The sequence below is a fragment of the Miscanthus floridulus genome, chromosome 11 (assembly GCF_019320115.1).
Source record: "Miscanthus floridulus cultivar M001 chromosome 11, ASM1932011v1, whole genome shotgun sequence".
Taxonomy (NCBI): domain Eukaryota; kingdom Viridiplantae; phylum Streptophyta; class Magnoliopsida; order Poales; family Poaceae; genus Miscanthus; species Miscanthus floridulus.
In genome coordinates, this window is record NC_089590.1 from 75,041,323 (window position 1) to 75,052,295 (window position 10,973).

Genomic DNA, 10,973 nt, shown 5'->3' on the forward strand with positions numbered 1-10,973 from the left:
CGCCGCTACCTTCCTCTCCTAGCTTTCTCGATGGATTATTACTCGAAGTCGTCTGGAGGTGGATGGATGAGGAGCAGGCTTCACGGTGGCCTGAGCACCCGCATTGCCTTGGTCGGTCTCGATCCCATTGGTGAGCTCAGCGGTTTCCCATTGATCCCTTGCCCGGATTGCCATATTGCTTGAGTGGTGGGAGGGTGGACCAAGAAGGGCAACGAGAATCATGGCCATTTGTACTTCAAGTGTGCAAGGAATGGGGTGAGTTGTCTCCTAGATTTTCCTAAATTAGCACAGTTAGGGTTGTAATTTGTGTCCTTTTTTAGTTCTTCAAGTTGTGTGGGTACTATCGATTCAAGAAGCAGTACTTTCAGCACTTGAAGGATCTCGACATCGTCATTGTTCGGCCATCGAACTAGGCAGAGGTGGTGGAAGAAGAAGCTTTAGTGGGGAGTCTAGATGGTGACAAGCAGAGGAATGAATTGGAGCACAAGCTAGAGAAACTGGTGTTGAAGATGAACATGTTAATTGCTTGTGTTGTATGTGTTGTCTTTGGGTGTGTAGTGATGTATGCTGTAATGAAGTAATGGATGAATGAAACTGAAAAATGTTGTCCCCATAATTTTAGTTCAGTTCTAAAACTTTGTTAATCTAGCTTTGTTCTACCGTGAAATATCAGAAGTGGATAGCAATTGCTAGTACTTTTCTTGCCATGGAGACCAAAATTAGTTCAGTTCTGAAACTTTGTTTTCTGCTGCAACTATTATACTTATTGTTGTCTAACAAAGGAAAGTTCAGAGAAACTATTTTATTTTATCTCGTACCGTCAAAGATTGGGACAAGTATTTAGGCACCACAGGCTTGGTATTTGCTTCAGATCAGCTTGGTGCTCAACTAGTGCACGGTGTGATTCAGGACTGTTGTCTAGTTGGATGGATGAATGAAACTAATGGATGACTTAAACTGAAATAATGAATTGACACATAATTCACAGAGGTATGATAAAAACATATCACATGAACATCATTTCATAGAGTAGTAGCTTAAGGCCACACATTACATAGTCATTTGGCCAGTTCCAACACAAAAGCTTACGGCCACACATCACATTGTCTTGTGACCACATAAAGCACATAATGTTCACGTGTTTTACTTTTTTTCCCCTTCTTTGCTGGAGTCTTCTTTCCTAGAGTCTTCCTAGCCTTGGATGCCAGCTGCTTCCTCCTTGGTGTCATCTTCCTTGGAGCACCATCAGCAGGCATGTCTTGAATCTAGTTTACAATTTGCAAATCAAGGCAGGTGTTCCTGTGTTCAAACATCCAGGAGTTCAGGGTTGCATTCTTTGGCAAGCATAGAATTGCAAAGTTTGTATCATACCTTGGAGGTGTTCTTGGGCTTGATGGTGGAATTGTCTCCAGTGGTGGCACATCCAGGAGATGCCTCTCTGCTTGTTCTTCTGCTTCTGCTACTGCAACAGCCTTATCTGCTGCTTCTACAGCCTCTCTTGCCACCTTTGCAGCTGCCTCTCTAGCCACTGCTGCTCTTGTACTCGGTGTTTCTTGGTCTATTGGTGGCTAGTCCTTCTTGGCCTTCTTTCTTCCTAGTCTAGCTATTGTCTTCTTGGCCCTCTTCCTATAAATAAACACCACAATTAGTTGTTGCTTATTTGTTAGTTGTTGCTTATTTATTGAAATAAGATAATAGTTCAGTATTTACCTTTTCTTTGTCCCTATTAGTGCACACCTCCAGCTACCAGTTCTGTGGCCATACTCACCACAGCCAGTACATTTTACCTGCCTAGTTCTTTCAGTTGGAGATAGGTACATGCTCTTCTTCAATCTGCCTGGTACTTTTTTCTTCTTGGACAGTGGTGGCAACAACTTGAAACCCTTGTCAACCTCAGGCCATTGGTCCCTGTCAGTGATGTTTGGGATAATACCATGGTAGGCAGCCTGAAACTTCTTAATAGAGTAGTATTTGTCCACATATAGGTCCATTTGGGGCTGCCTCATAGTGGCGATGACAGCCAATGCATGTGGGCATGGCTTCCCAGTTACCTGCCATTCTCTACAGGTGCAAACATGCTTTGTAAGATACACAACATGCCTCCTCACTTCTTCATCTTTGTATATCTCTGTGACTTCTGCTTCTTCTGGATGCCCCTTGGTCACTTTGAGGTGGCCTAGACCCTTGAAAGTTGCATTGAGTTGGTGTATGACAGCAGGTAAGGTTCCTCCAGTCAAGGTAGTGGAGATATTCCTTCTCTTAGCAAACAGGACCATTGTTTTCTCCCTGATAGTATCAGCCAAACAATACACAGGCAGATCCTTGTGCTCTTTGGTCCATGCATTCTAGGACTTAGCTAAATTATTATTGATGTAGTCACATTTGATGTCACTGTTGAATTTGCTCCTGGCCCAGAGTAGGTTCTAGTGCTCTTTGAACCAAGTAAGCACACCAGGGCTAGCTACCACAACCTTGTCAAAGAAATACTTGAATTTGTGAGGAGTATAGGCCCTAGCTGTAGGCCATATGTTTTTGGCATAGATATCTCCACTGCAATATTTCTTCATATTCTCCATCAAATGTCTGAAGCACTCTCTCTTCTCACACTAAGGCCACACTTGAGCCACTGCTGCCTCAAGACCCTTGCAAGCATCAATGCATACTACTAACTTGTCCATAGGTCCAATTGCTTTGCTAAGCTGCTCCATGAACCAGATCTAGTTTTTCTTGGTTTCTGAGTCAAACAATCCAAATGCTAAAGGATACATCTAGTTATGACCATCTAATGCTTGGGCTGAGGGCAACTGGCCATTCCACATCCCATTAAGGTTTGTGGAGTCTATACTAATGTATGGTCTACATCCATTTCTAAAATCATCTATGGCTGCCTTGAAACAACAAAAAAATATGCTGAAATAAATCTTCCCATCAACTTCTTCAGTAGCTATCTCAACTATGGTACCAGCCTACCAGGTGATCTCATCTCTACCTCTGCCTTAAATCTATACAACCAATCAAACGAGTCATCCCACTTACCAAAAAGCTTGTTGGCTGCTCTCTGTCTGCCATACACTACAGTTTGGTAGAGGATCTCAATCTTGTATTTGGTCTGCAACTCCTCCTGCACTTCCTTTGGACCCATGCTTGGCTTCTTCTTGAGTAGTGGAATAGCCCTCTCTACCACCCAAGCTTGTAAGGCCATCCTGCCAACCACTCTGCTTCTAAAGGCACAATTATGTTGCCCTTCATTTATTTGCACCTACACATGCACAAAACAGCCAAACATAAGTAACCAGACAAACATAACATCCAGACAGTTTAAATAAAACAAAATAAATCTATAAAAAATCTATACCCTAACACTCCCATTGTGCTGGGTTCTAGCTCTAATAATCCAAGAACATCCAAGAGAAGCACAGTTTTCCCTAAATCTTGATGTATCAGAGTGTGCAGTGCGAAGCTCAAACTCCTTGACAATTGCATGTTGTCTCACAGCTAATCTGAAATCGTCCATAGAAGGGTAAGAAACCCCTACAGGCATATCTGGATTATCCCTGTCCCAATAAAAAATTGGCTCCTCAACCACATGATCATCAACTGGTACAACTCCATCTGCTATATCACTCTGCATCTCAGCTGTCATGGTAGGGATAGGCACAACTTCCCTAACTGCTTCCTCTGCTCTTTCATCTGCTGCTTTGAAACCCATTGCCTCATACACTTTGTCCTCATCAGCAACTTCCTTGGCCTTTCCATCCTCGTTAGGCTCTGCCAATATAGTGAACTCAGCCCAATCAACCTCTTCTGCTTCTTCCACTGGCACAGATGGAGGTGGAGAGCTGCCGGTGTCACCACTACCTTCAACATTATTAGGAACAACATTGCCTTCTACATTATCAGGAGCACCACTGCCTTGTGCATTACCAGGAGCAGCACTGCCTTATGCATTACCAGGAGCAGCACTGTCTTGTGCATTACCAGGAGCAGCACTGCCTTGTGCAGAAGTGACACCAGATGCACACCTAACACCAGAGCTAGCATTGACACTTTGAGCATGTTTGTTGACTACATCCACTACAAGCACAGCTACCTTGTCATCCCATCTATCCTTTATTAGCTGCTTAAAATGTTCATCCCTCCTAACTTTCCATTCAGATTCACTGTCACTTCAACCACCCAAACATCTAATGTCTGTGAAGGTCCCCAGATTATCTTACTGGCCATTTTATCATGAAATTTAGACAGAGAAAACTGCACAGTCCTATCCAGCCATAGTTCATGCTCCTGTGGTGATATTTCTACTTGCCCATACTCACCATCAGCAACATACTTAGAAACCTTAACAACTAATCTAAAAGCGTTGCCAGCATCAATCCTGACACAATAACGAACAGAAACACAAATCAAACTGTTAGACGGTATCCTACTACACAGCATCTTCCCAATCCGGAATCAAAGCGAGGATGAAGTGCAAGGAAGTTTAATTTACCAAATAGGGCAACCACTCGAATCCATTGCGTCTCCAATCTCCACCGCAACAGAAAGCCACTACATCAACGGCCTACGAAGCAAGGAAGGAGGACAATTTCACCATCACCTGGTAGGAACCCTAACCTAACCTACAATCCCATCAAAATCAGTGCAATAAAACGAGCGGGATGGCGACAATGGCGGTCCACACGTACCTTCAATCCATCGAGAAAGCTAGGAGAGGAAGAAGGGAGAGGAAGGCGGCATCGACGTCAGATGGCGGCGGCGGAGGAGGGCTACGGCGAGAGTGGGGAGACGAAGAGCGAGCAAATGGGCAGGGCGAGGCGACTCAGTGCGGCTCGGCTGGGTTAGCAGCAGAGGGCAGGGGCAGCCGTGGTCATTTGCCACCCCCATGCTGCCTCGGATCCGACCTGGATTGATGCGCTGGCGTGTCATGAGTGCAAAAGTGGCAATTTTGTATCTCTTCTCTTCGTTACGTACCAAATTCGTATTGGCAACCGTTGAAGTGAGATCTCAGGAGGTGCCGTTTGTTATAATGGTAAAAAGTTAAATCTCCCATTGGCCGTGGGTGAACAAGAGTATGGGGTGTCAGTGAGTTCTACCGTCAAAGGCGAGTCTATGAACACGAGTGAGATCTTGCGATTTGCGAAGGAACATATCATCAGAGCAAGCAATCCATGGAGCAAGAAAATAGCTTGATGAAGAATCCATGGAATTTATTTTTGAGTGGAACGGAAGAAAATTCATCAGAGGGAAGGAGAAGAAATATCTCGCCACACCTGGGCTCCTCCTGCTCCAGCCAGAAGGACAACACAGCACCGAGCCAGTGAGGGAGGAAGAAATGTAGAGTTCACCGAAAAGAGGGAAAATGATGGATAAAAGGGAGAAAGGGCATCTCCAATTTTTGACAGGCCAATAACTCACAAGAAACATAAAAAATGTAAATTCCCATACCTGGGTGATGCTTCTCAGTATGAAGTGCTCCTCATCAGCAAGAGAGAGCTCTTGCGCAAGAAACTAGACGGGGGCTGCAGCCATAGAACTCGAAGCTAAAAATAAAGCGAGGGAGAAGAATCCACTTCAGCACACAATGAGATGCTGGGTTCCGTGCAAGAAACACTCTTGCGCACCCGGTCCCGGACGAGTGGCTGGGGTTAATTTCTGTTCAGACAAAAAAAATTTGAAGTCAACACGGATAACAGGGGTGAAATCGACCCGCTATATCGAACATCGATGATTTCAAGGAATTTATTTATTGTTAATTAGTGGCGTATATGACAAGAAGACGTTGCCTACCTGGGAACGGAAGCTCGACATGTAACGAACGCCATAGTGACGCGACAAGAGCGGCTCATCAAAAGAAAACTTTGCCCCGGACCTCACTTCCCTCTTACAGTGACGCGACGGCAGCAGGGAGCTTGGGAGCACCCGGGCCGCGGCCGTGGTCTTTGTACACGCGGGCACCAGTGCCAAAATGGGCAAGCGACAAGAATCACTGCCCGGAAAACCACACCAACCGGTGCGCGGCGGCGCGGTTCATGCACGCACGCAAAGGCGTCCGCTTTTTCTGGTCATGCTGCGGGAGCGGGACGTGGACAGACGCTCCTGATACTTGTGTACAGTGCCCTGTATGTGTGTATGTATCGTGTGGGGAGGACGACAGGTGATTTGGTTTTCTATACTTTTCTCATGTGCGGTTGCTTTCAAAGGAACGGGATACGTTCATACGTTTCCATTAGAATATGCCCATGACGTATCTCGACAAAGCGCTCTGGAATCAAGCGAGCCATTGTTTTATAATTATAATCCTTCCTTTTTCGTTCGTTCTAAGTTAATTTTAACAGCACTGCTAGCGTCTGAAGTCCGGACGGATGTCCGCAGCTACAGTCATTTCCACGCCTCCGTTTCACGCATCCACGCAGGGCTCGTGCCGTGTGTTTGCGCGGGGACGGCTCGTGGCTCGTCAGATTCCCACGCGCATCCCATGTGTAAACACCCGATCTATTTTTGAAATATTTAGATTCAATGCTTGCAATATGCAAAAGAAGACTAATAAAACATTTCGAAACATGCGTCTGAAACACTTGAAAAAACTATTGCAACACACACGCAATATCTAGATAAAACACTTGCAACATATGTGTGAAATATATGCAACATCCAGATAAACACACATACAACATACGTCTGAAAAACAGATAAAAGATTGAAAACAGACACTTGCAACATACGATACAAACCATTGCAACATATGCAACATCCTGATCTAGTTTTGCAGCATCCGTATGAAACATTTGCAACATACCTCTAAAACATCTAAAACAAACGTTTGCAACACGCGTTTTTAGCGCAACGGGCGGTGTGGCAAACTGACGCGGTGGAGACGGCCGCCACAGCAGATGGCGTCACTCGATACAGTGGAGGCGGATGCGGCAGACGGATGGAGGAGCCCCATCGCAGTGGAGTCAGGTCGCGGCAGGCCTAGGGCGCTGCAGCTCGGGGACGGTGGTGAGCAAATACATGAGGCCGGTGCGGCCGAAGAACTTGGCGACGAAGACGGTGGTGTGGCCCTGCACCTCGGCACTGTCGATCCACTAAAGCGGGCGGGGCGAATTTGTGTTGGCGAGGGCACGCTGGCGCGGGCTGGAGCGAGCGGCGCGAGGTGAGCGAAGCGTGTGGAGTGCTTTGTCTGTGTAGATGGTTGGATACGTCCGGATAGGAACAGAGCGTCCGAACACCCTAAACAAAAGCATTACCGTAATTTTAACAAACATTTTTTCGGAAAAATATCTATAAACAACATGCATTAAGACATATTTTATGAAAGAATTAATAAACAGTTTGACGGTGTAGATGTATTTTTTATTAAGTTTTTTTAAATGAGAGAAGTGTGACTTATTAGGTTATTTCGACTAGGAAATTATATGTGAGCCGATCAAAACTCTATCTGTAATTTTATCTTAGACTATACAAGGAGAGATATGAAGGAAGCCCCAGATCGGCACCCTGAATATATCATCAATCAGTCTGTTCGTTTGTTGGTTTCAACCAGGGTTTATCAGTCAGCCAACAGTGTTTTCATCTCATAATAAACCAACACCAGCCAGGCTTATCTACCCAAAAACCAATCAAAAAACGAGCTCAATGTATAGACATATAGTTGCGATTCCCTGTTCGCAACCGACCACCAGCATATGGTGAGCAAGCAATAAACACTCATGATACACTGGCCGTAGAATAATCCGTACCTGAATCCTGAAATCGATATAAATCCTTATCTCACGTGTCATCCCCTCTGATCTACTACCCTTTTTTTTTGGCGACTTCCCTCTGATCTACTACTGTGCGTGATAGGTAAACACCACCAAAGAGGTGCTTCCAATGTCAATCAGCGCCTACCGCCTATATAAACACCACTGACCACACAAGGGCACTTTCCTTACTAATCAACACGTAACCGAACCTCCTTCCCATAGTTGGCCATGCAGCCCGAGCCCACCGGCCCGGCCCAAGGCCCATTTTTTTACCCGGTCCAAGCATGGCCTGGCCTGGCCCGGCGGCTAACGGGCCCAGGCTGGCACGGCCCAGAGGAGCAGGCCATGCATGGGCCTTACCCCAGGCACGTGGGCCAGCACGGCACAGCCGAGCCGACGACCCGTTGGAGGCCCGGCCTGCCGCCTCCCCCTCCTCCTCATATGGCCCCCGCGTAGCCCCATGCCCCCACGCAGCCATCGCCCATCCCCGCTCCGCTCTCCCTCTCCCTCTCGGCCTCTTCGCTCTTCCTCAGAACCGAGCTCAAGGCGCGGCGACAGCCCCTCCCCTCAGAACCGCATGCACGGTGGCGCTAGCGCGGCGGCCTCTTCCCGTGGTGTCCTCCCTTCTTCCTCGCAGGGCGGCCTCCTCCCCACGGATCCACGCGCAGGGGTGGCGTAGAGTCCTCCTCCCCCTCGGATCCATGCAGCAGGGGCGGCGCAGAGGCCTCCTCCACCTCGGACTTTGCACGCAAGGAGGAGACACAGCGGCCTCCTCCCCCATGGATTCTGGGCGCAGGCAGCGTGCCTCTCCTCTGAGCTCCCTCTCCCTTTTCTCTGATTTGTGTGAATGCATGACTTTTGTCGATTCCTCTATTTTTCGATTTCTTTTGTGGTGTTGTGGACTTGTGATTGATCCGTGAGATCTAGAGCCCTGTGATTTTTGTTGTTTTTTTTTATTTTTCTTACTGGAATGAGATGAACAAGCTTGAGCTTGCCATGGCCATTGACGCTGTGCATTTGCCTCGAGGCCTCCTCCATGGCTCCATGCACCGCCGCCGCCAGCCGCGCTCCCGTGCTGCCCCTCGCCCCCTACTGCCCCTCCTGTTCTTCCCTTTCCTCTCTCTGATGCCGCCGACGCGGCTGGTGGCCCCCTCGACCTCAACGCCTGCTGAAGCGGGCCTTGGGCTGGCCCGGCCTCCCTGACAGGCCATGCTTATCGAGCCAGCCTGGCCCAAAAATCGGCCCAGCAGGCCGTGCCTGGGCCGTAGGTCAGGCACAGTGCCTGCCTCGGCACAGCCCGGAAGGCACGACGTGCCGTGCCGGCCTGAACCCCATCGGGCCGGGCCGGGCCAGCCCGTTGGCCATATATACTCCTTCCACGCCAGGCTGCTCTCTGATTCTTTCATTGTAAGGGACTTAAATACTTAATTGATAGCAGTATAGCGCAGCATTTACACTCATCGCAAAGGTGACCCCTTGAGAACCCTCGTTTCGTAGTGTGCTTGGAGAGGTGCATAAGCACAAGAGTATTGAACTTCAATGTGTGGAAAATGAAGGTACATGGCTCGTGGACCACAAGGTCAGATGCTTGCATTATTATTACTTGGACCACCAAAAGTATTGCACAGTGATTTGCTATAGCAGCCGGGGAAAAACGCACGAGCACAAGATGATCCCCTGATCTCAAGAGTGGGCACTGGAGTATTATTCAAAGACTATCAGCTTTGGAGGCAAAACAAAACCGCTCGCCTCTAGAAACTATTGATTTCTAGAGGTTTTTGTAATAAGATTTCATCATTGCTAAAAAAATCTTCTCTGTAGTATTGTACACATGTGCTTTTATATTTTCAAACTAAATATTGTGGGTCGTAAAAGTTTCAAATCTTGATTGAATTTTAGTTTTAGTTAAGGGTTAAGTAAAGTACGAGGGAAACGAACAAAAGGCCTTTGTAAAAAGAAGAAAATAAAAAAAAAGATGGACCTGGCAAGTACGTTTAGTGGGCTCAGCCCAACTGGGATCCTGAAAAAGTGAAAAAGCGCAAACTTATGAACCAGCCCAATAAAATTGCAGCGAATTCCTTGTTTGGTGACCGTCAAACGGCTTCATGTGGGTGTAGGGCTGACAGACGGAACAAAAAATCGTCGATCCTTCTCTCCTCAGTCGCTGCCGGTGCAATGGAAGTGGATACAGTAGCATCTAGATTCTATTCCGTTATCATGATAGTGCAAAACGATGCGCGTATACAGAGTCCCAATCTATCCGATTGCTCAGTGTCTGAAGCCTATCCCACCACGACGACCACCGAGTATAGCACGACAGCAACATTCACTACTGACGGGAAGCTCGATGCCATGCGTCTGAAACATGGATGAACTGCACTCTCCCTCGACAGATGTCCGTGCCCTCTTGTTTCAGAGTTCCAAGGCTCTCCTCTCTGTTGTACCGAAGCAGTGAGAGGCAAGCTCGGGGACGTCTGTTCCGAGAACAGAAGAAACGACAGAGACGAGTCACGCCGGCCACCCTTTTGAAACTCCAACGACAACACCTAAAATACAAAATCTATTCGTCTTTTGGGTAGCGCTATAGACAAAAAGTTCAATATCTATTCGGCATCTTCCCCAACAACAAGACCAAAAAGAGAATTCTTTCTACAAATGAGTTTCCAGGATAGATGATGTCCATATTTAGGGTGTGTCTCTCAGACAATCCAAAATATATCTTCCGTATAGGCATTCTGTTGGAGACTAATTTTAGGTCTCTTGCTACTTATTTTAAGTTTGGGCGTTGGAGACCGTCTCCCGGCATGCATTCTTCAGCAAAGCATCGATTCAACGTGTCAAATTGTCAGCGAGTTCTTTGGGCCGTTTGGAACCTCTAGGTAGTGGTGGCGGTGAGGCACCAGACGGAAAAAGGCGGGAGGTGCCGCACCCCACACAACCACAACCTGTGGTGCCGACTGAGGAACCGTTGGGCAAGTTGAGCGAACCGTGGCGGTGGAAGGGAGCATCAGAAGGGAGCATCGTTGATGCCGAAGGGGTAGGCGGGGGGCCGCGGATGCGTACTGGCTGTGGCATGCACGGCGCACGGAAATGCCGTGCCTAGATTTCTCTTCCGAAGGATAGCAAGCGGTGCCGCTGAGTGAAACTGCTCCACTGCAGCGGAAGAGCTAGCGCTGAGCACAGTAGAATCTGCTGAAAAGCTTTGGCGAATTGTGGCACTCGGTCGCG